The sequence below is a fragment of the Tamandua tetradactyla genome, chromosome 22 (assembly GCF_023851605.1).
Source record: "Tamandua tetradactyla isolate mTamTet1 chromosome 22, mTamTet1.pri, whole genome shotgun sequence".
NCBI lineage: Eukaryota > Metazoa > Chordata > Mammalia > Pilosa > Myrmecophagidae > Tamandua > Tamandua tetradactyla.
This window is the reverse complement of record NC_135348.1, coordinates 37427738-37454321: the sequence shown is the minus strand read 5'-3', so window position 1 is coordinate 37454321 and position 26584 is coordinate 37427738.

Genomic DNA, 26584 nt, shown 5'->3' with positions numbered 1-26584 from the left:
TCCAATATATCTTTCTATTAATATAGTGAATTACAGTTTAAGTTCAAACATTCAAAAATGTATTTCCAGAACTGAACCTCACAAAAGTATGATATGCCCATTTTATTTATTTTTAAATATAATTTTCTCATAAACACTGAGGATTTCTGCAACTATGTTCATTATGTAAATTGCCTTGTGATTTGAGTTACATTTAATAATCCTTATCAAATTTTGGTATCATGGTTATTCTGGTCTCATAAAACATTTAAAAATGTTTCCTTTTATTATTTTTGAACACTTTAAGACTTACACTATTTTTTTTTTTATGTTTTACATGTCTCACAATATTTTTATGAATTTCTATTCTTTTTATCCCTTTGCCATTTAATTTGGATATTTTATTTTGATGTGCTTTCCATTTCTTGTTTTTCCTGCAGCATTTTATATGGAATTAAGCTTAATTTACTGTATTTTATTTTGGTTTTCTAGAATTCCACTTGATTATTTTTTACGAATTACAGTTCTCTATTGAAAATCATCTTTTTGTTGACTTAATTTGTCTTTGCCTTATTGATTTGAAAATATAGCAATTCAGAAGTCCTTTTATGATGACGCAATGTCAAGATCACCTGAGCAACTTTCTGCTCGTCTTTACTCTATTTCCCTTCAGCCTTCTTTCTTTTAAAAACTGGACACCAGATTTCATGAATATTCTTCCAATAAGGGGGCTCATTTCTTCTGCTAAACAGATGGAGAGGTGTTGGATCACCATAATCCAATCACAGTACAGGTTAAGTTTGTGCTGCAGTTTCGTTGAAGGCCCATCTACTCCTAGGTTTTAGCCTTCCAGTACTTTCATTTAAAAGCCTGCTATATTTACAACACCCTGGCAGGTCTTAGGGACAGATTATTGCCTACTCAGTACTACAAGACTGGAGAAACTATGCTCTGCTTTTCTGAAGTTTTCAGTTTAGTTTTTTTTTTTTTTTTTTTTTTTTTTAAGGAAAGACAGAGAGAAGGAAGGAAGGATAGAAGGAAGGAAGGAAGGAAGAAAGGGAAACATTTTTAAACATTTTCTTGTTTTATTGTATTCTGTTTCTCCGTTTTTGTTACATGGGCTGGGGCCGGGAATCGAACCGAGGTCCTCCGGCATAGCAGGCAAGCACTTTGCCCGCTGAGCCACCGCGGCCCTCCCTTCAGTTTAGTTTTTAAATGACTTTCAGTGAAGCTTCAGAATTGGCAAATGTCCTAAGAACAAAACTCTGTTTGAGACCCTTATCTAAAATTTCATCATTTAAACTCTGCAAGACTGCCAAGGATTTTCTAACAGGTTTTATCCCGATTCTCCCAGCAGCAACTTTCTGCTGTGCGGAAGGCTTGTATGCCAGTTTCTGGTCCAGACCCAGTGACAAAGTAAAACAGTGATAAAGTAACTATACATCACTCACTCACCTCTCCTGTATCTCACCCTTGACTTAATTTTAGCATCATTTATCATTTTTTGCTTCCCCATGTCCTGATTACTAGTGAACAGATGACTTTTAACTTTTCCTCTTCGTCTCGCTGTTCTCTGTGGGAACGTTGGTGGGGTGCAAAATGATTCCACCTAACCTAGCAGCTGAAGCATGAACAAGAAGTGGGTTTGTTTCACATTTAAAAGACTCACTTATTCTTTTCTCAGCATTTTCTTTTTCTTACATGACTTTTTTGTGATTAATCAATATTTTTATTACTCTATTTTCTCCTCTAATAGGTAATGGTGTACATATTCCTGGATTGTGCTATAGTGGTTACTCTAGAGATTGCGGCTTGTACCTTTACATGTGTACATTTTAATGAACTAAATCATTACTAACCAACACCCCCACCCCCCTTTTTTTTCTTTACCAATATCAGGGACTGAAAGTGCATTGGAACTGAAAATAACTTCTCACATAATTTTCACTATTGTATGTGATCTTTCATTTTACTTATATATCAAACTCTACAAGATATTATTTTATTTGCAGGAGATATTTACTCTTTGTTTTTAAAATAATGTTAAGGCACAATTTGCATACAGTGAAATGCAAAGAGATCTTAAGTGTTATTGTGCGATGAATTTTCAGAACTGTATATATCTATATAACTATTACTACTTCCATGATATAGGACAATCCTGTCTCCCAAGCTCTTTTTCCGATGATCATAAATGTCCTCTCCCACGAAGCTCACAGTAACCACTGTTCCAGCTGAGTGGTTGGAATAGATCATTTATATCTGTTCCAAAATTCATATAAATAGAATCATTAAATGGTCTCTCATAGATCTATCCTCTTTTCCTCTGCAAAGTATGTTTCTGCTTACTTTGCTTTTATTTTAAAGTTTGTATATGATGTTAAATGTATCAGTATATTTCACTTCCTCCAAGTGATATCCCATTATACATTCATAGTTCAGTATTTATTAACCCATCAGTTGATGGGCATTTAGAGTGATTTCAATATTTTGCTCTTATAAAGCTGTATCAACCATTTTTAAAAGCTTTTTTTTTTCTTTGAGTGACATATACCTTAATTATTCTTTGGTAAATACCTAGAAGTTGACTCATTGAGTTACAGGACAGGTTTATGTTCACTTTTATTTTATTTTTTATGCTTAATTTTATTAAAAAATGCTGTAAAACAATTTTCTATACCTATAAAATTTTGCAGTCCCACCAGAGATATAAAAGTACCTGTTGTTCCACATCCTCACCAAAATTGACAATGTTACTGTGCTTCGTCTTTCCCATTCTAGTAGATGTGCAATGGCAGCTAATTGTGGACTTAAATTGCATTCTCTTTATTAGCAACAATGCTGAATATTAGTATTTTAGTTGTACATATACATTTAACCAAATATATACATATTTAGAAACACATATATATGCAGATGCATATTGTCTATTATTTTTCGTGATGGTGTCTTTTCATTTTATGAAAGAGTTTTGTGATGGTTGGGTTGGTGTCAACTTGGCCAGGTGATGACGCCCAGTTGTCTGGTCAGGGAAACATTGGCCTAACCATTGCTGCAAGGACATTTTGTGGTTGGTTGATTAACCGGAAGGTTATTATATCAAATCATCAGTCAGTTGATTGCATATATTGCCGATTACACCTGAGATCAACTAAGGGCGTGTCTTGCACCCACAAATGAGATAAACCAATCAGCTGAAGGCTTTTAAGGAAGAAGAGAGACTCTTTCCCTGCTTCTTCTCCAGTGAGCCTCTCCTGGGAAGTTCACCCAGACTCTTCAATGGAGGTGCCAGTTTCACAGCCTGCCCTACCGATTTTGGATGCCCCCATCCCTATGACGACGTGAGATACCTTTATACATCTCATATTTACAGATGCCTCCTGTTGGCTCTGTCTCTCTAGAGAAGACTGCTAATACAAGTTCTTGATCTAATAAAATCCTACTCTATTATTTTATTCTATTTTCACACTGAGTCTTGTCAAGAACTACTCAGTTATCTCAATTTATCATAACTATTTTCTTATATTTTAGTCAAGAAGTCTATAATATTACTTTATATATTTAGATAAATGTAAATTTAAATTTGGATGTGATTTTAGGTAAAGACTGAGGTTTCTTTTTCTCCATATGGATATCTAGTTGTTTCAACTTCAAATGTTCTGAAGAGTATTTTTCCTTGTTGAGTTATTATGGCAAGCCTGACCTAAAAAAATGAAATTTTTTTTTGTTTGACTGACATATTTGCCAATCCTTATACAAATACCATGTCTTGATTATCAAATCTTTAAGTATGTATTAAACCTTTAGCTTTTTATTTCAAGATTTTTTGGTTGTTTGGATTGCTTTAAATTTCCATAAAACTTTAAGCACTTGCTGACTGTGTTTTTAATTGTGACTGTGTTAAATCTATGGCTATGTGAGAATAATGGACATCCTAATGATAATAAAACTTGCAAGTTATGAATATGGTATGCTTTTCAATTTATTTCCATATTCTTTAATTTCTCTCAATAATTTTAAAATAATTTCCAGTGCAGAAGTTTTGCACATTTTCATTACATTTACCCCTAAGTATTCTAATAAGGCCAATATTGGCATTTACTAAAGGTTAGTAAATAGCATTTTTAACTTTAATTTTACAACTGATTATTACTATTACATAAAAATATTCCTGTCACTTTGTTGAATCCACATATTAGTTCTTGTAGTTTTTGTTTGTTTATTAGTTGGCTCATATAAGATTACTTCCATTTTATTCCAGGTATGCAATTGTGGTACCTATGAAAAGACAGTTTTATTTCCTCCTTTCCATTTTCTGAAATGTTTTTATGTACTGGCAACTACCTCCCATATAAGGTTGAATAAAAGTGTCTTTATTAAGACATAGCAGCATCTTTTTCCTCATTTTAAGGCAATAAATAATGCCTTATTTTTGTACATTTTCATACATGGATATTATCAAGTTCATAGAGTTCTCTCATATTCCCAGTTTGCTACAATTTTCCCTATAAGGAGGCATTGAATTTTATATTTGATTTTTCTAGAAATGTTAAGACAAATAAATGTATTTCTCCCCCCCCCCCTTTTTTTTTTTACATTAACATGGCAAAGTACAGTGACTGGCTTTCAATTTTAAAACAACCTTATATTCCTGGAATAAACCCCAATTGTCATGATGAATTACCTATTTTCTGGTGAATTCAGCATGCCAATATATTTAAAGATTCTTGCCTCTCTATGTATATGATGGTAATAATCTCTGATTTTCTGTTTTTGAAACTTCTGGGTCCATTTTGATATGTTTATTCTGGCCTCTTAAATATATAGTTTGAATTTTTTTCCATTTCACGTTTTCACGAAAGTTTGTACAAGAAGTGGTATTATTCTGTCATGATACACTTGATAGTATTTATAAGTGAAGCCATCTGTACCCAGATTTTTATTTTTTGAAAAGCTTTCTAATAACATATTTAGTTTCTTTGAAATATACAGAACCAATCAGTTTTTCTGTTTCTAATTGTTTCCATTTTGGCAATATATATCTTTCAAGGAATCTATTCATTTCATCTATGTTGTCATGTGTCCAGACATAAAAATGCTTATATTTTCCTTCCTATCTCTTAAAAAATTTCATAGGGGCCATGATGTTTTTGCATCTGTAATAATTAGATGTTTATTTTGTTTTCAGGTTGATTGTTTTTGTTCTGAATGGTGTTTTCTTTTATATTATTTCAGTGTTTTTGTTTTTATCTGCTCAGCAGAATGAGTGATGGACGATTCCCTTCGTTTATGACGTTATGAATGTAGCTGGATTCTGTTCAGTCTACCTCTGGTTTACCTGCGCTCTGAAGGTGTAACCCACCAGAGATACCAATTCATGCCCTGGATACTGATCTCTTTACAGAAGTTTTCTGCTTAATTTCTTAGTCTTCTACCTAGTGTAGATTAAGTTGCAGCTAATGTCTTAAGGGGAAAGCTGAGGAGATAACTGGATTCTGAATTATGATTCTTGTCTCTAATTTTGTTTTCCTACATCTTTATATTGGCCTTGCGCTCAGGTAGCCCAGGTTCTCAGCCTCTTGCACAGCACACAGAATTGGCAAATCCCCTAAGAAAAAATGTTATCTTTACCTCTTTAAGTTTCACATTTTCATGATCCTGTCCTCTCATATACTGGTTGCTTCGGTATTCATCAGATGTTTCATGCTTTCAAACAGATCATTTTAATGATATGTATCTTTAGCCCAGCTTTTCTAGTTCTTCTAGACAAGAGTAAGAGTATGCTTTAAGCAAACTTCATCTTTGCCCCTAGAAAGTGCCTTTAATTTCTATATTATGGTGCCTATTTGGTGCAGTTCTTATGTAGATCCCTAAAGCCTAAAACTAATAAAATTAATGAATACTTGGACATAGGATTTTCTTATGATGTCTTGTTTCAGAAGCCAAATTTTTTTGTTACAATAATGTCAAGGAGGCACACAAATTTTATTTTCTTTGGTACAAGACAAAATAATGAATGAACCCATTAAAGAGATCTGTACATCTGTCATTGATGATATATCAAATCGTTTCCCATCAGAGACCAGATAAAGAAAACCTCTTCTCTCCTCTAATGATTTTGTTGTGAGTCCTTTTTTCAGAAAGCAAGTGCTATGTAATTCACTCTGATTCGTTTTTGTATTCTGGCATAAGGACTTGAGAAAAATTTTAGGCTCAAAAGTGTTTTCTTATGGTAATTGATTTTTAAATAAATTTGGCTATATTTTCCTGAACTATTTGTGATTTTCTCTTTAGTCTTTATTTTCAAAATATTTATTGATTTTATAATCAAAGTGCATGCATTTCAATTCTTATGCATCTCACTGAGAGTATTTTAAGACAATTTTATAATTGGCTACCTAAAATTAGAAAATGAAAATCTCTTTGATTTTATTGGAAATTAAAAAAAGAATAAACTTCTTGAAAATTATGCTAAATAAATCTACTTAGCTGGCTAACCAAAAACGGTTCTATTACTTTGTGCTAACTTCCAATAGGAATACCCATTTTAATTCCGAATCAGACTATGTCAACTATATTAGACCAATTTGGAAAGCTCTTTCAAATTATCCAAATTACCAGAAGCAAAACCACTATAAGTTTTATTTGTTTCATGTTAGCCAATGTTATAAAAGCCAAATGAAATAACTAGAGTTGAAAAAATGATTGGCATCATTTACATACTTTAAACACCAAACAAATGAAGATCATCTGTTTCCTTCAAATAAACATATTTAAAAAAATCATACAGTGTATTCTAATTGGCAGACAATTTTGTTTTTAAGGAAACTTTCTTCTTGGCAGACTTTTAAAAATGTTGTTAAATTTGGTCATCAAAGTTGAATGCTTTCTTGTTTCCTGAATAGTTCTGATAGTTAGCTTTTTTTGTATCATTTTAACAGTATTGCTTGTTATTTCCTAACTCTAATTAATTATTATGCAGGTAAATCAGTAGTTGTTTTTTTCTTTCCAAAATGAGGCTTTTGTGGATCCTTCTGGCAATTTCTTATTATAGGAAGCTGAAAGTGATGATTTATTTTCATATTAGTTATGTGTAATACATTTTAAAAGGTGCAAGCTTGTAAGCGGAATTCTTTCTGCATGAAATCTATTAGTCGAGTTTTGCTTTCGTATGTAACAGCCACTGGCCACATGTGGCTATTTAAATTTATATTAATTGAAATAAAATAAAATAGTAAATTCTGTTGTTCTGTGTCACTAGCCATATTTCAAGTGTTCAATTGCAATGGAGGGCTAGGACTTATGGATAAGAATGTGCAAATATGAAACATTTTAATCATCATAGCAAGGCCTATGGGACAGTACACCCAACTCTGTAGATTTCATATTGGAAGCTTTTGATTGAAAAGTATGGCTTTAAATGATAACGTTACACAAAATATAACAAGCTTACCCTTTCCCTCCACATTTAGCTAAGGGTTATTTTAATTTTTCAGAATATATTTACAAAATCTTAAAAAGAGAAGCCTACAAACTTAAGCAATTAAATCACTCTTGGTGATTTTCCTTCTGCAAAATATTCCATTTCAAAATAATTTCTCAGAACTGGAAAATTATTCCCCATATTAACATTTATTTTATTTTATCCATTTATTTATTTTGTATGGGCAGGCACCAGGAATCGAACCCAGGTCTCCAGCATGGCAGGTGAAATTTCTCCCACTGAGCCACCATTACACTGCCCGGCATTTCTTTTAAGTTTTTTTTTTTTTTTTTTTTTAAGACATATAGTCCTTTAGTTTAGATATACACATCTAAGTGGTACCCTTCAGGAGTGAAAAATACCATTATTTACGTTCATTTATAGTAATTAGAGGATTATGTATCTGCTTGTTGAAGAGTGCTTTGAAAATTATTGCTTTTTTTCTTTCTTTTCTTTGTATATATGTTATATTTTAAAACCAAAAATTGGTTTAAAAAAACTATCAACTACTATAGCAAAGTTGATATTTGTAACAACTTTTTACTTGACATTTTGAGAATGCAATTTTAATAGTTATCAAATAGCATTTAAGATACTGTTGGATATTTAGAATTCAAGTTACTCTGATATCTGTATTTATAGATATTTTTCCTTCCTTGCTTTAATTTTAAATTGGTTAATGAAACATATTGTACAAACTGTTATTACAATGATTAATAAAATATCCATTTTTGGTGGCTAATATTTCTGGATGTTAATTGTAAAAATATCTGTATCTTCATATTTTCCTGAAATAAGTAAAATGTTTAGTAACATAGGTCATTACTACAGCTATGCAGATATTTATAAGAATGTTTGACAATATTTTGAGAACATACTCAGTTTTGACAGCTGATCAAATTGTATCTAACTTAGTTTTTAATACTTAGAATTTAACAACTTTGCTATCCAAATATGTAGATTTTTTCCTTGTGCCTTAATTTTAAATTGGTTTATGAAACTTACTGTGCAGACACAAGCTTTACAATGATTATATGGATACTTTATTTAAATATGCCTATGGTTAAGCTAAGATATCCATTGTTGGTTCTAAGTATATTTGTTTTCTTTTTTTTCTTGGGTGCATGGTCTGGGAATTGAACGTGGGTTTCCCACATGAAAGGCTGGCATTCTAACCACTGAACCACCCGTGCATCCTTGTTTGTCTTCTTAAATTAAAAATATGTGAAAAAAAAATAACTAGAGGATTATGTTAGGTAATTTACTTCAGGGTGACAAAAATATAAAGAGCTTATATATGACCCAAACTAAATGCACTTGAATGTTATTTTCTTCACAAATTTCCATCCAAGTACTTGTTTAGTACAATACACAATGTTCTTTTTTTGTGACTATATTCCCCTAAGTGATAGATGAATTAATTTATTCATTCATTCAGTTATTCATGCAACCAAAAATGAATCAACAACCACTGAGAAGTCTTGTAAGGGGTATGAATATTAAATCAGATATAGAACTATCCCCTAGGAGTCTTATACTCTGTTATGCAGGTTAAAATATTTAAGCAAATATATATAAACAAAAAAAATTAGTTCAGGAAGAGTTAAGTGCCATGAGAAAACATTAACTATGAATATATATATATATGTACATTTGTGTGTATATATACATATATATGTGAATATATATATATGGCTTGAGGATTATGTTAAGGTAAAAAATAAAGAAGAATGCAAAAGAAATTATGTGTGTGTGTGACTTAGAGCAGTATGTGCCACAGCAAAAGTATAAAATAAATTATACTTTATTATTTTATATTATAAGTTGCATATTCAGATATGAAGAGTTTATTTGTAGGTGTGTATTATGGCAAATTTGTAGATAAAACAAAAGGCAAATTTGAACAAGGTGACTAAGGAATTGGCCAGAAATTTAAAAATAGAACAATAAGAGGCAAAAATTCCAGAACATCTATTGGTGTATTAAATAGTTCATTCTATCAGTTCAAGAAAAATGTTCTAGGAAAAAATAAAAATAACATCTATAGCAACACTAAGCGTCCTTCAATAATATTAGTAAGATAAAAAGAAACATGATTTGTGTTTGATTGATTAGAGTCTGTAAATGAAAGCACTGACTGCTATTAATCTCAGCCTCCCCATTCTTTATATATCTCCAGAAGTTTAGGAAAGAATTCACCGTCTTCTTTAATCCCTTATTTGTCAACTTGCATCTCTGATTGAGTAACTTAAGATAAAAACTCAGAAGTTATTTAACATCCTTCCTTATCTTTTATGCTTAACATAAGTAACATTAATCCTTAAAATTTATTTATTCTAAATTCTAACCCTCTCTGGAATCCCTTCATCCCTTTAGTCTCCTTTAATCCCACTGTCTTTATTTTATCTCCTGAGATGCGCACCTCCTATTTGATCTACCAACAACTTCTAAACAAATCTTCCTGCCTCTAGTGTTCTTTCACTTGAATGGATCAGATAAATAGATTTTTCAATACCTTGTCTGCTTTACCACAGCAGTAGTCTTGGGTCTGGATCCAGAGGCTCCAGAAAAATTGTAGGTTTCTTCCAACACAAAGAAGTAATAATAATAATACAGAATAGGCAACATCATGTTCAAGGCTATAACAGCAGAGACCCCACATCTTCCAGTTCCAGGCCCAGCTACAGATAGCAAAGTTGCTTCAATTTGGAACATGTGTGGTGAAAAATGACAAGACTGAATGGATATGAATTATCAGTGTTTAGAGAACCCATCAATTTGGAAATTCCTTCAACGTTCATACTAAGCTAGATACTCAACCACTTTGGGAACAGTGGACTAATTCCCATTCTCTAGGGCGCATGCATATCAATTTTGGGTGTTCCATGTATGATCGATTAACTTGGCAATCAAGTATAACATGCTTGATCTCTAGAACATGATCCTTGAATAGAGTGTCAGTTATTTTCAGTATTATCTATACATCCTCCGATTAATTCCTCAAGTTTGGTATTGCAAGAACTCTACCATGAATCAAATCCACAGTCTAAGAAAGGCCACAGAAATAAATGGCAATCCTGATTTTCATAATAATATGAAAAACGAAGCACAAAAAACTAATTTTGCATCATCCATTCCATTTTTACCTTTCCACAGGTTTACTGCTTGCACTAGAAAATCTTCAGCTTAGTATAAAAAAGCCATTTATTACCAGGCCATGCTTAATGTTCCAGCCTCATTCCCAACCAGCAATTAGGTCTCTCCTCACATCACCAAAGAAACTTATTTGTTTCAGATCTTTTAGAAGTAGGTCATTGCATGTAGTGCATCTCCTTTAGAATGCTATCTTCTTTCATTTTTAAATCCAACCATTACTTTCACCAACTAACTATGCTGTCTCTTCGTAAAACAGAATTAAAGCTGCTTTTTAATCTCCCCATGGCATCCCTCACTTAACCTTTCTACACCAGTTATCATCATATATTGTAATATTTAACAAATATTTTAAAACATGAGCATAAAAACACACCATGTTTAATATATTGGAAAAAATGGATTTTGACAACCTAATTTGTCTTTGTAAAGAGCAAAGGGGTATTAGGATTAAATTTTAGAAGACACAAGTTGGCCACATCTGAGAGCACCCATCCTTAGAGTGCTGGTTGAAGAACTATTAAACCCAATTAGTAACCTGTCTTTTCTAGATATATTGGAAATACTAATAAGTAAGTAAAGCCAGTGTGAGAAAAATGGTAAAGAATATGCGTAGTTTTGGTCGAGATCACAGACTAACCTAATCACCAGAAACTTGCCCTCCTGCCCAAACCCAGAAGACTGTGGTACGTATAGAAAAAGAAGAGGGGAAAGAGGAAGCAGCAGCAGCAGCAGCACAGTCAAGCTTGAAAGAAGTGGAAATCTCCATCACATACAGATTCTTGATTTTTTTTTAAGCACCATGCAAGGTTTGCTGTTATTATTTTCTTGCCATAAAAATTTTTGCAGCTATAGGCAATAGAAATAATAATCTTTGGAGGCGAAACCCAATTATGGTGAAGAAAGAAATATAGAATACAGTATTATGTAATTTAAGTCAATAGCAAAACACTGTCAAATTAAGTTGCAAAAACTGTTACTATTTTAGGGAACTCAGTGGCAGAAAAAATATCAAATTTATGAAAAATTTCAAAGTCTCAAATTTATGAAAACAGCTTGAAGTTCCTAAAGTATTGATTCCAGAATTTCAAACAAGTAGACAGTGATTTTTGATTTCTGGAAATCAGAACTCTGCCTGCTGAGCCACTGTGACCCGCCCAATAGATCTTGTTTGTTTGTTTGTTTGCATGTGCAGGTACTGGGAATGTAACCCGGGTCTCAGCATGGCAGGCAAGAAGTTTGCCTGCTCAACCGCTGTGGCCCACCCTACATATACTTCTAAGTAAACTATTTTCTTTCTTTGGTACTTGAAAAGTGTGATTCCATTGCATTTTCTTTTCTTGCACAGTTTCAAATAAGAAATATGTCTTTTTTTTTTTTTTTTTGGTTTAGGAATTGAACCCGTGTCTCCCGCATGGAAAGCAAAAATTCTACCACTAAACCACCCATGCACCCTGTACTATTTTAATTGTTTTCTCCTGTATATCTTTGCTATTTTAGGATCTGTTTTTGCTGGCAGGTTCTCCTTCTGCATATGGATCAGATTTTCTCCTCCATGGCTAATGACTTTTGTATATTTGGCATATGATTTATTCATTGTTGAATGTTGGATTTGACTTTCTTAATTAGAGAATATTAGGCTTCTTCATCATCAATATGGTGAGGAGAGATAGCCCTCAGAAAAGTCTCCCTTCAGAAACAACTAATAAAAGGATAAGTTTGTCATGCTTGGATCAAGAGTATTATAGATTACTGAAAAGGACTCTGCTAATGCTGTATCGAAGAAACAAATGAACAGAAAAAAAACAGTGAAAGAGAAGGTAGCAGATCTGTGACTTGAACCTGCCTCTACAAGCACCTCCCCTCACTTGGTCCCACTCCGCTTAGGGGCCGTAGAGTGTTAACAAGGCCCTGATACCTCCTACCATGAATGTAGACCACAAAGTCAATCACAGCAGGGAGTTAGCACCCTAGATATATCTAGGCATAAGGTCCCAAGACCACAGAGACCTAGGGTGGTGAGCACCCGCATACCCAAGTACCACCAGGAAACAAAAAGAGACCCATAGCAGAATGTATTTTCTTTCTTCATCTTTTTATACTTTGTTCCCTTACTAGTTCTCATTAATTCTGTGCCCTCTTCCAGGTCTCCCTCTCCTATCTTTCCATTGTGAATCGCAAACAATGACCCATAAGCACCAGTGTGCAAATGCCCATTCATGTCCCCATATGCAGCATCTCCAGGTATATATTGAGCAATGAGGTGACAGGATCATATGGCCACCCCACCCTTAGCCCCCTGTGGAACCACCACGCTGCCCTCCAAGGGGCTACACCTCTCAGTTTCCTTATCAACAGTGAATAGGTATATCTCTTTCCCCACATTTTCTCGGGCACTTAGTTCTCTTTGTTCATTTTAAAACAGTTTTATTCACGGGTCATACAATCCAAGTTAAGTAAATAGATAGGCCTTCACCACCATCATCTATATGAAGACATTTCCTTTTCTTCCACAAAAAGTCCAAATGCCTTCCACATAATCCCACCTGTTGACATCTAATTTTGACATAATGCCTTTGTTATAGTCAGTGGAAGCATATTCCAATGTTTCTGTTGACTATAGGCCCTAGCTTGCATTGATTGTACTTTTTCCTATATACCATCCCATTTTCAACATTTTGCAATGTTGGCATTTGTTATCCTTCACGCAAAAATGTTTTATACATTTAATGATTAAATGTCCACTCTAGGTATTCCTAAATTAGATTATCTCTGTCTTTATCTTCTATTTTTCCTTCTGGTTTCACATGTGCCCCCAGCCCTTCTCTCTCAATCATACTCACATTCAGCTTCATTCAGTGTACTTATATTATTGTGCTACAATCAGGTAATACAATGCTATCCATGTCTGAATTTTTATAGTCAGTCCTGTTGCACAATCTGTATTCCTTCAGCCCCAAATGCCCATCTCTACCCTCTTTCCATCTCCTGATAAACTGTGTTCTTAATTTCAACTCTCAAAGTTCATTCATCAATGCTAGCTCTTATTAGTGAGACCATACACTATTTGCCCTTTTATTTGTGGTTAATTTCACTCAGCATAATATCCTCAAGGTTTATCCACAGTGTTACATGCTTCATAACTTTATTCTGTCTTACAGTTTCCAATATATGTATATACCAAGCTTGTTTAGCCACTGTGGTAGTTAGATTCAGTTGTCAAGTTGGCCAGGTGAAGGCGCCTAGTTCTATTGCTGTGACCATGAGCCAATGGTACGTGAACCTCATCTGTTGCTTATTACATCTGCAGTCGGCTAGGAGGCATGCCTGCTGCAATAAATGATGTTTGATTTAATTGGCTCATGCTTAAACATGAGAGTTCAACATAGCATAACTCAAGCAGCTCGATATACCTTGTCTCAGCACTCGCACCTCAGCCCAGGCCTTTGGAGATGCACAAAGAAATCATCCCAGGAAAAGTTGTTGGAACCCAGAGGCCTGGAGAGTAGGCCAGCAGAAATCACCGTGTGTCTTCCCACATGTCATGGTTAGGGACAGGTGTCAACTTGGCCAAGTTGTGGTACCTGTTCATCTGATTGGGCAAGCACTGGCCTGTCAGTTGCAATGAGGACATTTCATAGGATTAGGTCATGATCACGTTAGCTACATCCACAGCTGATTCCATTTGTAATCAGCCAAAGGGGAGTGTCTTCTGCAATTAGTGATGCTAAATGCAATCATGGGAAGCCTTTTAAGGAGGACTCAGAGGAGACAGGTGGCATTCCTGCTTTGGTTGGTGAGCCTCTCCTGTGGAGTTCATCCAGGCCATCCACTGGAGTCATCGGCTTCGCAGCCTGCCCTGTGGATTTTGGACTCTGCGTTCCTACGGTCACGTGAGACACTTTCATAAATTTTATATTTGCAAGTGTTCCCTGTTGATTCTGTTTCTCTAGAGAACCCTAACTAATACATCTTGGTACCAGGAGTGGTTCTTAAGGAACAGAATCTTAAAAATGGGTTTTTATGAATGGTTTTCTACTCTGACTGGGCTCAGAGACACTAAGGACTCTGATTCCCGTAATCAGAATGACACTCCCAATCCATGGACTGAGTTGGCAAAGGAGATAGTCAAAATATCATCATTCGATTCTCCTAATGCTTCGCTTGTACGAAGCCAGACTCTGGGGGATAATGTTTTTGACACCTTTACAGAGTTTTGTAGAAATAAGAGTTATAGAGATGTTGGTTGGTTGTTGTTAGATACACTGTCTACATTAAAGGGTGAAAGGGAAGGGCTTAAGGCTTCAAACAAGAAGCTTAAGTGCCGTCTGAAAGATGTAGAGGTTTCTATGAGTATCCTGAAGGAAAATTTTATTTCCTGTAGCCGTAGACTTGAGATCTCTGAAAATCAGACTCAGAATCTTATTGTTAGAGTAGCAACTTTACAACGTAAACTGAAATCTCAGACTTACATGGTGTCTGCCGTTAAAGTGAGGGCATTGATTGGAAAGGAGTGGGACCCTGAAAAATGGGATGGTGACATATGGATTGATAATGATGTTGGGGGTGAGGTTGAAACCCTAGACCATGCTGAGCCTTCTTTAGATAACCCTGTAATAGTCTGCCCTGAGGACATAGCCGCCCCACCTCCAGCCTGCCTTGAGGAATTGGCCACCCAACCTCCTCCTGAAGGGATTAGCCCTAGAGTTATTAATCCTGTTTCACCAGATGAAACTGCAAATGAAAGCCCTGAAGCAAATGGCTTGGAAGATATTTCTAATTCTTTTCATGACCCACCCCCATCACCCCTCATTTCTTCTAGACCTATAACTAGACTAAAGTCCCAACAGGCCCCTAAAGGTGAGGTACAAAGTATCACACATGAGGAGGTACGTTATACTCCAAAAGAACTGTGTAAGTTTTCCCATTTATATAGACAGAAATCAGGGGAATATGTGTGGCAATGGATTTTAAGAGTGTGGGATAATGGTGGGAGGAATATAAGGCTGGATCAGGCTGAATTTATTGATATGGGCCCACTAAGCAGAGATTCTGCATTCAATGTTATAGCTAGAGCAGTTAGAAAAGGTGTTAACAGCTTGTTTGGGTGGTTGGTTGAAACATGGATCAAAAGGTGGCCAACATTACCTGAGGTTGAAATGCCAGAACTGCCCTGGTATAATGCAGATGAGGGGATCCAGAGGCTTAGAGAGATTGGGATGTTAGAGTGGATTTATCATGCAAAGCCTGCTCTTACACCCCAGGAATGTCCAGAAGATGCACCTTTTACCAGAACAGTGAGAAATAAGTTTGTGAGACTAGCACCATCATCCCTCAAGAGCTCTGTGGTTGCACTTCTCTGTAGGTCAGATATTACTGTAGGAACTGCTGTCACTGAGCTGGAATCCTTAAACACAATGGGGATGACAGGATCCCGAGTTGGCAGAAGCCAGGTGGCAGCACTTAATCACCAAAGACAGGGTAGACGTGGGTATTATAATAGACAACAAACTCAAAGGAGGCATCAAAATTATATGACACGCAGAGATTTGTGGCATTGGCTAGTAAATCATGGGGTGCCTAGAAATACAATAGAAGGGCAGTCTACTAAATTCTTGTTGGAGCTGTATAAACAAAAGAGTTCTAGGTCAAGGGAACAGAAGTCTAACCTGAATTACAAAAACACAGAGTCACGGCCCCTTAATCAATTTCCAGACTTGAAACAGTTTACAGACCCTGAGCCCCTTGAATGAAGGGGAGGCCAGGTCCCTATGGGGAAGAAACCACACACTGCCACAAATTTATACTGTTGACTTTCCTCTAAGTCTTCCCCAAGGAGACCGACGGCCTTTTACCAGGGTAACTGTGCACTGGGGAAAAGGAAATGATCAGATATTTCGGGGATTATTAGACACTGGTTCAGAAGTGACATTAATTCCAGGGGACCCAAAACGTCACTCTGGACCACCAGTCAGAGTGGGGGCTTATGGAGGCCAGGTGATCAATGGAGTTTTAGCTCAGGTCCGTCTCACAGTGGGTCCAGTGGGCCCCCGGACCCATCCTGTAGTTATTTCCCCAGTTCCGGAATGTATAATTGGCATAGACATACTGAGCAACTGGCAGAATCCCCACGTTGGTTCTCTAACTCGTGCAGTGAGGGCTATTATGGTGGGGAAGGCCAAGTGGAAGCCACTAGAACTGCCCCTACCAAGCAAAATAGTAAACCAAAAGCAATACCGTATTCCTGGAGGGATTGCAGAGATTACTGCCACTCTTAAGGACTTGAAAGATGCAGGGGTGGTGATTCCCAACACATCCCCATTCAACTCTCCTATTTGGCCTGTGCAGAAAACAGATGGGTCTTGGAGAATGACAGTGGATTATCATAAACTCAACCAGGTGGTAACTCCAATTGCAGCTGCTATTCCAGATGTAGTATCATTGCTTGAGCAAATCAATACATCCCCTAGTACCTGGTATGCAGCTATTGATCTGGCAAATGCTTTTTTCTCAATAGCTATTAGTAAGGACCACCAAAAATAGTTTGCTTTCAGCTGGCAAGGTCAGCAATATACTTTCACTGTCCTACCTCAGGGGTATATCAACTCTCCAGCCCTATGTCATAATCTTGTTCGCAGAGACCTTGATCGTTTCTGCCTCCCACAAGACATCACACTGGTCCATTATATTGATGATATCATGTTGATTGGACCTAGTGAGCAAGAAGTAGCAACTACTCTAGATTCACTGGTAAGGCATTTGCGTGTCAGAGGATGGGAGATAAATCCAACAAAAATACAGGGGCCTTCCACCTCAGTAAAATTTCTAGGTGTCCAGTGGTGTGGGGCATGTCGAGATATCCCTTCTAAGGTGAAGGATAAATTGCTGCATCTGGCCCCTCCCACAACCAAAAAAGAGGCACAATGCCTAGTTGGTCTTTTTGGATTTTGGCGACAACATATTCCTCATTTGGGTGTGCTACTCCGGCCCATTTATCGAGTGACCAGAGAAGCTGCTAATTTTGAGTGGGGACCTGAACAAGAGGAGGCTCTGCGACAGGTCCAGGCTGCTGTACAAGCTGCTCTGCCACTTGGGTCATATAATCCAGAAGATCCAATGGTGCTGGAAGTGTCAGTGGCAAATAGAGATGCTGTCTGGAGCCTTTGGCAAGCCCCAGTAGGAGAATCACAACGCGGACTGTTAGGATTTTGGAGCAAAGCCTTACCATCTGCTGCAGATAACTACTCTCCTTTTGAGAAACAGCTTTTGGCCTGCTACTGGGCCTTAGTAGAGACTGAACGCTTAACCATGGGCCACCAAGTTACCATGAGACCTGAGTTGCCTATCATGAGTTGGGTGTTGTCTGACCCACCAAGCCATAAAGTTGGGCGTGCACAGCAGCACTCTATTGTAAAGTGGAAATGGTATATATGAGATAGAGCCAGAGCAGGTCCTGAAGCCACAAGTAAGTTACATGAAGAAGTGGCCCAAATGCCCATGGTTTCCACTCCTGCTGCCACATTACCTTCTCTTTCCCAGACCAGAGCTATGGCCTCTTGGGGAGTTCCTTACAGTGAATTGACTGAGGAAGAGAAAACTCGGGCCTGGTTTACAGATGGTTCAGCACGATATGCAGGTACCACCCGAAAGTGGACAGCTGCAGCATTACAACCCCTTTCTGGGGTGTCCTTGAAGGACAGTGGTGAGGGGAAATCCTCCCAGTGGGCAGAACTTCGAGCAGTGCACCTGGTTGTTCATTTGCTTGGAAGGAAAACTGGTCAGAGGTGCGTTTGTATACTGACTCATGGGCTGTTACTAATGGTTTGGCTGGATGGTCAGGGACTTGGAAAGACCATAATTGGAAAATTGGTGACAAAGAGGTCTGGAGAAGAAGTGTGCGGATAGACCTTTCTGAGTGGGCTAAAAACATGAAGATATTTGTGTCCCATGTGAATGCACACCAGAGGGTGACTTCAGCAGAGGAAGATTTTAATAATCAAGTGGATAAGATGACCCGTTCTATGGATACCAGTCAGCCTCTTTCCCCAACAACTCCTGTTATTGCCCAATGGGCTCATGAACAAAGTGGTCATGGTGGTAGGGATGGAGGTTATGCATGGGCTCAGCAACATGGACTTCCACTCACCAAGGCTGACCTGGCTACAGCCACTGCTGAGTGCCCAATCTGCCAGCAGCAGAGACCCACACTCAGCCCCCGATATGGCACCATTCCCCGAGGTGACCAGCCAGCTACATGGTGGCAGGTTGATTACATTGGACCACTCCCTTCATGGAAGGGGCAGTGATTTGTTCTAACTGAAATAGACACATACTCTGGAAATGGGTTTGCTTTCCCTGCATGCAATGCTTCTGCCAAAACTACTATCCGTGGGCTTACAGAATGCCTTATCCATCGTCATGGTATTCCACATAGCATTGCTTTGGATCAAGGAACACACTTCACAGCAAATGAAGTGCGGGGATGGGCACATGCTCATGGAATTCTCTGGTCTTACCATGTTCCTCATCATCCAGAAGCAGATGGATTGATAGAATGGTGGAACGGCCTTTTGAAAACTCAATTACGGTGCCAACTAGGTGGCAAAAGCTTGAAAGGCTGGGGTAATGTTCTCCAGAAAGCTGTGTATGCTCTGAATCAGCGTCCGCTGTATGGTGCTGTTTCTCCCATAGCCAGGATCCATGGGTCCAGGAACCAAGGGGTGGAAATGGGTGTGGTGCCACTCACTATTACTCCTAATGATCCACTAGGAAAATTTTTGCTTCCTGTCCCTGCTACCCTGAGTTCTGCTGGTCTACACGTTTTAGTTCCAAAACGGGGTGTGCTTTCTCCAGGAGAAACAACAGTGATACCACTGAACTGGAAGTTAAGATTGCCACCTGGCCACTTTGGGCTACTTATGCCTCTGGATCAACACACCAAGAAGGGGATTACATTATTGTCTGGGGTAATTGACCCTGACTATCAGAAGGAAGTAGGACTGCAACTACATAATGGAGGTAAAGAAGAGTTTTCTTGGAATATAGGAGATCCCCTGGGGCGTCTATTACTACTACCATGCCCTGTGATTAAAATCAATGGAAAACTGCAACAACACAATCCAGGCAGGACCACTAATGGCTCTGAGACTTCAGGAATGAAGGTTTGGGTCACCCCACCAGGCAAAGAACCACGGCTAGCTGAAGTGCTTGCTGAGGGGAAAGGGAACATTGAATGGGTAGTGGAAGAAGGTAGTGATAAATATGAACTTCGACCACGTGATCAGTTACAGAAATGAGGACTGTAATGCTGTTTTGTTTGTGTTATACTATTTAAGTTGTAAGATATCAAGTTTAAGAATGAATGTTGCCCAAGGATTTGCACCCTATTCTGGAGAGATTTAATGTGTTTCCAGTTATATGCAGGACAGTTGAGTATTGTCAGGTAAAAGAAAAAATGTGTGCTTATTTGTTTTCATTTGGAAATTAAGTATGATCTAAGGTGATATATATATATATAGGTGCCAAGTTGACAAGGGGTGGACTGTCATGGTTAGGGACAGGTGTCAGCTTGGCCAAGTTGTGGTACCTGTTCATCTGATTGGGCAAGCGCTGGCCTGTCTGTTGCAATGAGGACATTTCATAGGATTAGGTCATGATCACGTCAGCTACATCCACAGCTGATTCCATTTGTAATCAGCCAAAGGGGAGTGTCTTCTGCAATTAGTGATGCTAAATGCAATCATGGGAAGCCTTTTAAGGAGGACTCAGAGGAGACAGGTGGCATTCCTGCTTTGGCTGGTAAGCCTCTCCTGTGGAGTTCATCCAGGCCATCCATTGGAGTCATCGGCTTCGCAGCCTGCCCTGTGGATTTTGGACTCTGCGTTCCTACGGTCACGTGAGACACTTTCATAAATTTTATATTTGCAAGTGTTCCCTGTTGATTCTGTTTCTCTAGAGAACCCTAACTAATACACCACATAAGAAAGAACCTCAGTTGAAAGTTAGCTGTCTTTCCTCTGAAGAACTAATGAAATAAATCCCCTTTTATTAAAAGCCAATCTGTCTCTGATGTGTTGCACTCTGGCAACTAGCAAACTAGAACAGACACTCAACTGCTGATGGATATTTGGGCTGTTCCCATCTCTTGGCAGTTGTAAATAATGCTCCTGTAAGCACTGGTGTGCAAATGGCAAATTTCCAGTTGTGTCATTGCCTTCAGTACGTCTGAATATATACCTAGTAATGGGATTGCTGGATCATATGGTAATTCTGTACTTAGCTTCCTGAGCAACTACCAAACTGCCATCCAGAACAGTTGTACCACTTTCATTCCCACCATCAGTAGAAATCCTCCACATCCTCTGATGCCCTTGTCATTTTCTCTATTGTGTGTGTCTGTGTGTTTTGGTTTTTGATAATGGTCATTCTAGTGGGTTTCAGATTATACTTCATTAGGTTTTCATTTGTATCTCCCTAAAAGCCAGTAAAGTTGAGTTTTTTTTTTTTAATGTGCATTTCAGTTATCTGTATTTCCTCTTCTGAGAAGTATCTGTTCATGTGTTTTGCCTACTTTTTAATTGGGTTGTTTGTATTTTTTGTTGTTGGGTTGAAGAATCTCTTTATATAGTCTGTATAATAAATCCTTACCTGAAATGTGGTGTCCAAATATTGTCTTCCATTGCATAGGCTGCCTTTTTATTTCCTGACAAAGTTCTCTGATGCACAAAAGTGTTTAAATTTGAGGAGATCCCATTTATCTATTTCTTTACAATTCTCATACTTTGGTTGTAAAGTCTAGGATACTGTCTTCTATTACAATACTTGTAAGATATTTCCCTACATTTTTCTCCCCAAAGATTGAAGGTGTTAACTCCAATGTCTAGGTATTTCATCCATTTTTAGTTACTTTTTGTATAGGTTGTGAAATATAGATCCTTTTTCATTTTTTGCATACTTATTCAGTTCTCCAAGCACGACTTATTGAAGAGGCTGATCTGTCCTGGCTGGGTTGGCTTAACTGACTTTTAAAAATCAATTTTCCGGGGTGGTGTGACAGTGGTGGCTCAGTGACAGAATTCTTACCTGCCATGCCAGCAACCTGGGTTTGATTCCTGGTACCTGCCCATGCAAAAAAACAAAACAAAACAAAATAAAAAAAATTTCCATATATGAGAAGATCTATATCTGGATACTCAATTCGATTCCATTGGCCAGTATTCCTATTTGTATGCCAGTACCATGCTCTTTTGACCACTATATAGCTTCAAAATGTGCTTCATAATTAGGTAGTTTAAGACCTCCTACTTCATTTTCCTTTCTCAAGATATTTCTTAGCTACTTGGGGCACACTACTCTTCCAAATAAATTTTTTTTAATTTATTTATTTTTTTTATTTACTAACGGAAAAAAAAGAATTAACCCAACATTTAGAAATCATACCATTCTACATATGCAGTCAGTAATTCTTAACATCATCACATAGATGCATGATCATCATTTCTTAGTACATTTGCATCGGTTTAGAAGAACTAGCAACACAACAGAAAAAGATATAGAATGTTAATATAGAGAAAAAAAATGAAAGTAATAATAGTAAAAAAAAAAAAAAACTATAGCTCAGATGCAGCTTCATTCAGTGTTTTAACATGATTACTTTATAATTAGGTATTATTGTGCTGTCCATTTTTGAGTTTTTGTATCTAGTCCTGTTGCACAGTCTGTATCCCTTCAACTCCAATTACCCATTATCTTACCCTGTTTCTAACTCCTGCTGGACTCTGTTACCAATGACATATTCCAAGTTTATTCTCAAATGTCCGTTCACATCAGTGGGACCATACAGTATTTGTCTTTTAGTTTTTGGCTAGACTCACACAGCATAATTTTCTCTAGGTCCATCCATGTTATTACATGCTTCATAAGTTTATCCTGTCTTAAAGCTGCATAATATTCCATTGTATGTATATACCACAGTTTGTTTAGCCACTCATCTGTTGATGGATATTTTGGCTGTTTCCATCTCTTTGCAATTGTGAATAATGCTGCTATAAACATTGGTGTGCAAATGTCCGTTTGTGTCTTTGCTCTTAAGTCCTTTGAGTAGATTCCCAGCAATGGTATTGCTGGGTCGTATGGGAATTCTATATTCAGCTTTTTGAGGAACCGCCAAACTGCCTTCCACCGTGGTTGCACCATTTGACATTCCCACCAACAGTGGATAAGTGTGCCTCTTTTTCTGCATCCTCTCCAGCACTTGTCATTTTCTGTTTTGTTGATAATGGCCATTCTGGTGAGTGTGAGATGATATCTCATTGTGGTTTTGATTTGCATTTCTCTAATGGCCAGGGACATTGAGCATCTCTTCATGTGCCTTTTGGCCATTTGTATTTCCTCTTCTGATAGGTGCCTGTTCAAGTCTTTTTCCCATTTTGTAATTGGGTTGGCTGTCTTTTTGTTGTTGAGTTGAACAATCTCTTTATAAATTCTGGACACTAGACCTTTATCTGATATGTCATTTCCAAATATTGTCTCCCATTGTGACGGCTGTCTTTCTACTTTCTTGATGAAGTTCTTTGATGCACAAAAGAATTTAATTTTGAGGAGTTCCCATTTATTTATTTCCTTCTTCAGTGCTCTTGCTTTAGATTTAAGGTCCATAAAACCGCCTCCAATAGTAAGTTTCATAAGATATCTCCCTACATTTTCCTTTAACTCTTTTATGGTCTTAGACCTAATATTTAGATCTTTGATCCATTTTGAGTTAATTTTTGTATAGGGTGTGAGATATAGGTCTTCTTTCATTCTTTTGCATATGTATATCCAGTTCTCTAGGCACCATTTATTGAAGAAACTGTTCTGTCCCAGGTGAATTGGCTTGACTGCCTTATCAAAGATCAAATGTCCATAGATGAGAGGGTCTATATCTGAGCACTCTATTTGATTCCATTGGTCGATATATCTATCTTTATGCCAATACCATGCTGTTTTGACCACTGTGGCTTCATAATATGCCTTAAAGTCAGGCAGCGTGAGACCTCCAGCTTCGTTCTTTTTCCTCAAGATGTTTTTAGCAATTCAGGGCACCCTGCCCTTCCAGATAAATTTGCTTATTGGTTTTTCTATTTCTGAAAAATAAGTTGTTGGGATTTTGATTGGTATTGCATTGAATCTGTAAATCAGTTTAGGTAGGATTGACATCTTAACTATATTTAGTCTTCCAATCCATGAACATGGTATGCCCTTCCATCTATTTAGGTCTTCTGTGATTTCTTTTAACAGTTTTTTGTAGTTTTCTTTATATATGTTTTCTGTCTCTTTAGTTAAATTTATTCCTAGGTATTTCATTCTTTTAGTTGCAATTGTAAATGGGATTCGTTTCTTGATTTCCCCCTCAGCTTGTTCATTACTAGTGTATAGAAATGCTACAGATTTTTGAATGTTGATCTTATAACCTGCTCCTTTGCTGTACTCATTTATTAGCTTTAGTAGTTTTGTTGTGGATTTTTCCGGGTTTTCGACGTATAGGATCATATTGTCTGCAAACAGTGATAGTTTTACTTCTTCCTTTCCAATTTTAATGCCTTGTATTTCTTTTTCTTGTCTAATTGCTCTGGCTAGAACCTCCAACACAATGTTGAATAATAGTGGTGATAGTGGACATCCTTGTCTTGTTCCTGATCTTAGGGGGGAAGTTTTCAATTTTTCCCCATTGAGGATGATATTAGCTGTGGGTTTTTCATATATTCCCTCTATCATTTTAAGGAAGTTCCCTTGTATTCCTATCTTTTGAAGTGTTTTCAACAGGAAAGGATGTTGAATCTTGTCAAATGCCCTCTCTGCATCAATTGAGATGATCATGTGATTTTTCTGCTTTGATTTGTTGATATGGTGTATTACATTAATTGATTTTCTTATGTTGAACCATGCTTACATACCTGGGATGAATCCTACTTGGTCATGATGTATAATTCTTTTAATGTGTTGTTGGATACGATTTGCTAGAATTTTGTTGAGGATTTTTGCATCTATATTCATTAGAGAGATTGGTCTGTAGTTTTCTTTTTTTGTAATATCTTTGCCTGGTTTTGGTATGAGGGTGATGTTGGCTTCATAGAATGAATTAGGTAGTTTTCCATCCACTTCAATGTTTTTGAAGAGTTTGAGGAGAGTTGGTACTAATTCTTTCTGGAATGTTTGATAGAATTCACATGTGAAGCTGTCTGGCCCTGGACTTTTCTTTTTGGGAAGCTTTTGAAATACTGATTCAATTTCTTTACTTGTGATTGGTTTGTTGAGATCATCTATTTCTCCTTGAGTCAAAGTAGGTTGTTCATGCCTTTCTAGGAACTTGTCCATTTCATCTACATTGTTGTATTTATTAGTGTAAAGTTGTTCATAGTATCCTGTTATTACCTCCTTTATTTCTGTGAGGTCAGTGTTTATGTCTCCTCTTCCAATTCTGATCTTATTTATTTGTGTCCTCTCTCTTCTTCTTTTTGTCAGTCTTGCTAAGGGCCCATCAATCTTATTGATTTTCTCATAGAACCAACCTCTGGTCTTATTGATTTTCTCTATTGTTTTCATGTTTTCAATTTCATTTATTTCTGCTCTAATCTTTGTTATTTCTTTCCTTTTGCTTGCTTTGGGATTAGTTTACTGTTCTTTCTCCAGTTCTTCCAAGTGGACAGTTAATTTCTGCTTTTTTGCCTTTTCATCTTTTCTGATATAGGCATTTAAGGCAATAAATTTCCCTCCTAGCACTGCCTTTGCTGCATCCCATAAGTTTTGATATGTTTTGTTTTCATTTTCATTCACCTCGAGGTATTTGCTAATTTCTCTTGCAATTTCTTCTTTGACCCACTCGTTGTTTAAGAGTGTGTTGTTGAGCCTCCATTTATTTGTGAATTTTCTGGCACTCTGCCTATTATTGATTTCCAACTTCATTCCTTTATGATCTGAGAAAGTGTTGTGTATGATTTCAATCTTTTTAAATTTGTTAAGACTTGCTTTGTGACCCAGCATATGGTCTATCTTTGAGAATGATCCATGAGCACTTGAGAAAAAGGTGTATCCTGCTGTTGTGGGATGTAATGTCCTATAAATGTCTGTTAAGTCTAGCTCATTTATAGTAATATTCAGATTCTCTATTTCTTTATTGATCCTCTGTCTAGATGTTCTGTCCATTGATGAGAGTGGTGAATTCAAGTCTCCAACTATTATTGTATATGAGTCTATTTCCCTTTTCAGTGTTTGCAGTGTATTCCTCATGTATTTTGGGGCATTCTGGTTTGGTGCATAAATATTTATGATTGTTATGTCTTCTTGTTTAATTGTTCCTTTTATTAGTAGATAGTATCCTTCTTTCTCTCTTTTAACTGTTTTACATTTGAAGTCTAATTTGTTGGATATTAGTATAGACACTCCTGTTCTTTTCTGGTTGTTATTTGCATGAAATATCTTTTCCCAACCTTTCACTTTCAACCTATGTTTATCTTTGGGTCTAAGATGTGTTTCCTGTAGACAGCATATAGAAGGATCCTGTTTTTTAATCCATTCTGCCAGTCTATGTCTTTTGATTGGGGAATTCAGTCCATTAACATTTAGTGTTAGTACGGTTTGGATAATATTTTCTTCCAACATTTTGCCTTTTGTATTATATATCATATCTGATTTTCCTTCTTTCTGCACTCTTCTCCATACCTCTCTCTTCTGTCTTTTCGTATCTGACTCTAGTACTCCCTTTAGTATTTCTTGCAGAGCTGTTCTCTTGGTCACAAATTCTCTCAGTGACTGTTTTTCTGAGAATGTTTTAATTTCTCGCTCATTTTTGAAGGACAGTTTTGCTGGATATAGGAGTCTTGGTTGGCAGTTTTTCTCTTTTAGTAATTTAAATGTCATCCCACTCTCTTCTAGCTTCCATGGTTTCTGCTGAGAAATCTACACATAGTGTTATTGGGTTTCCCTTGTATG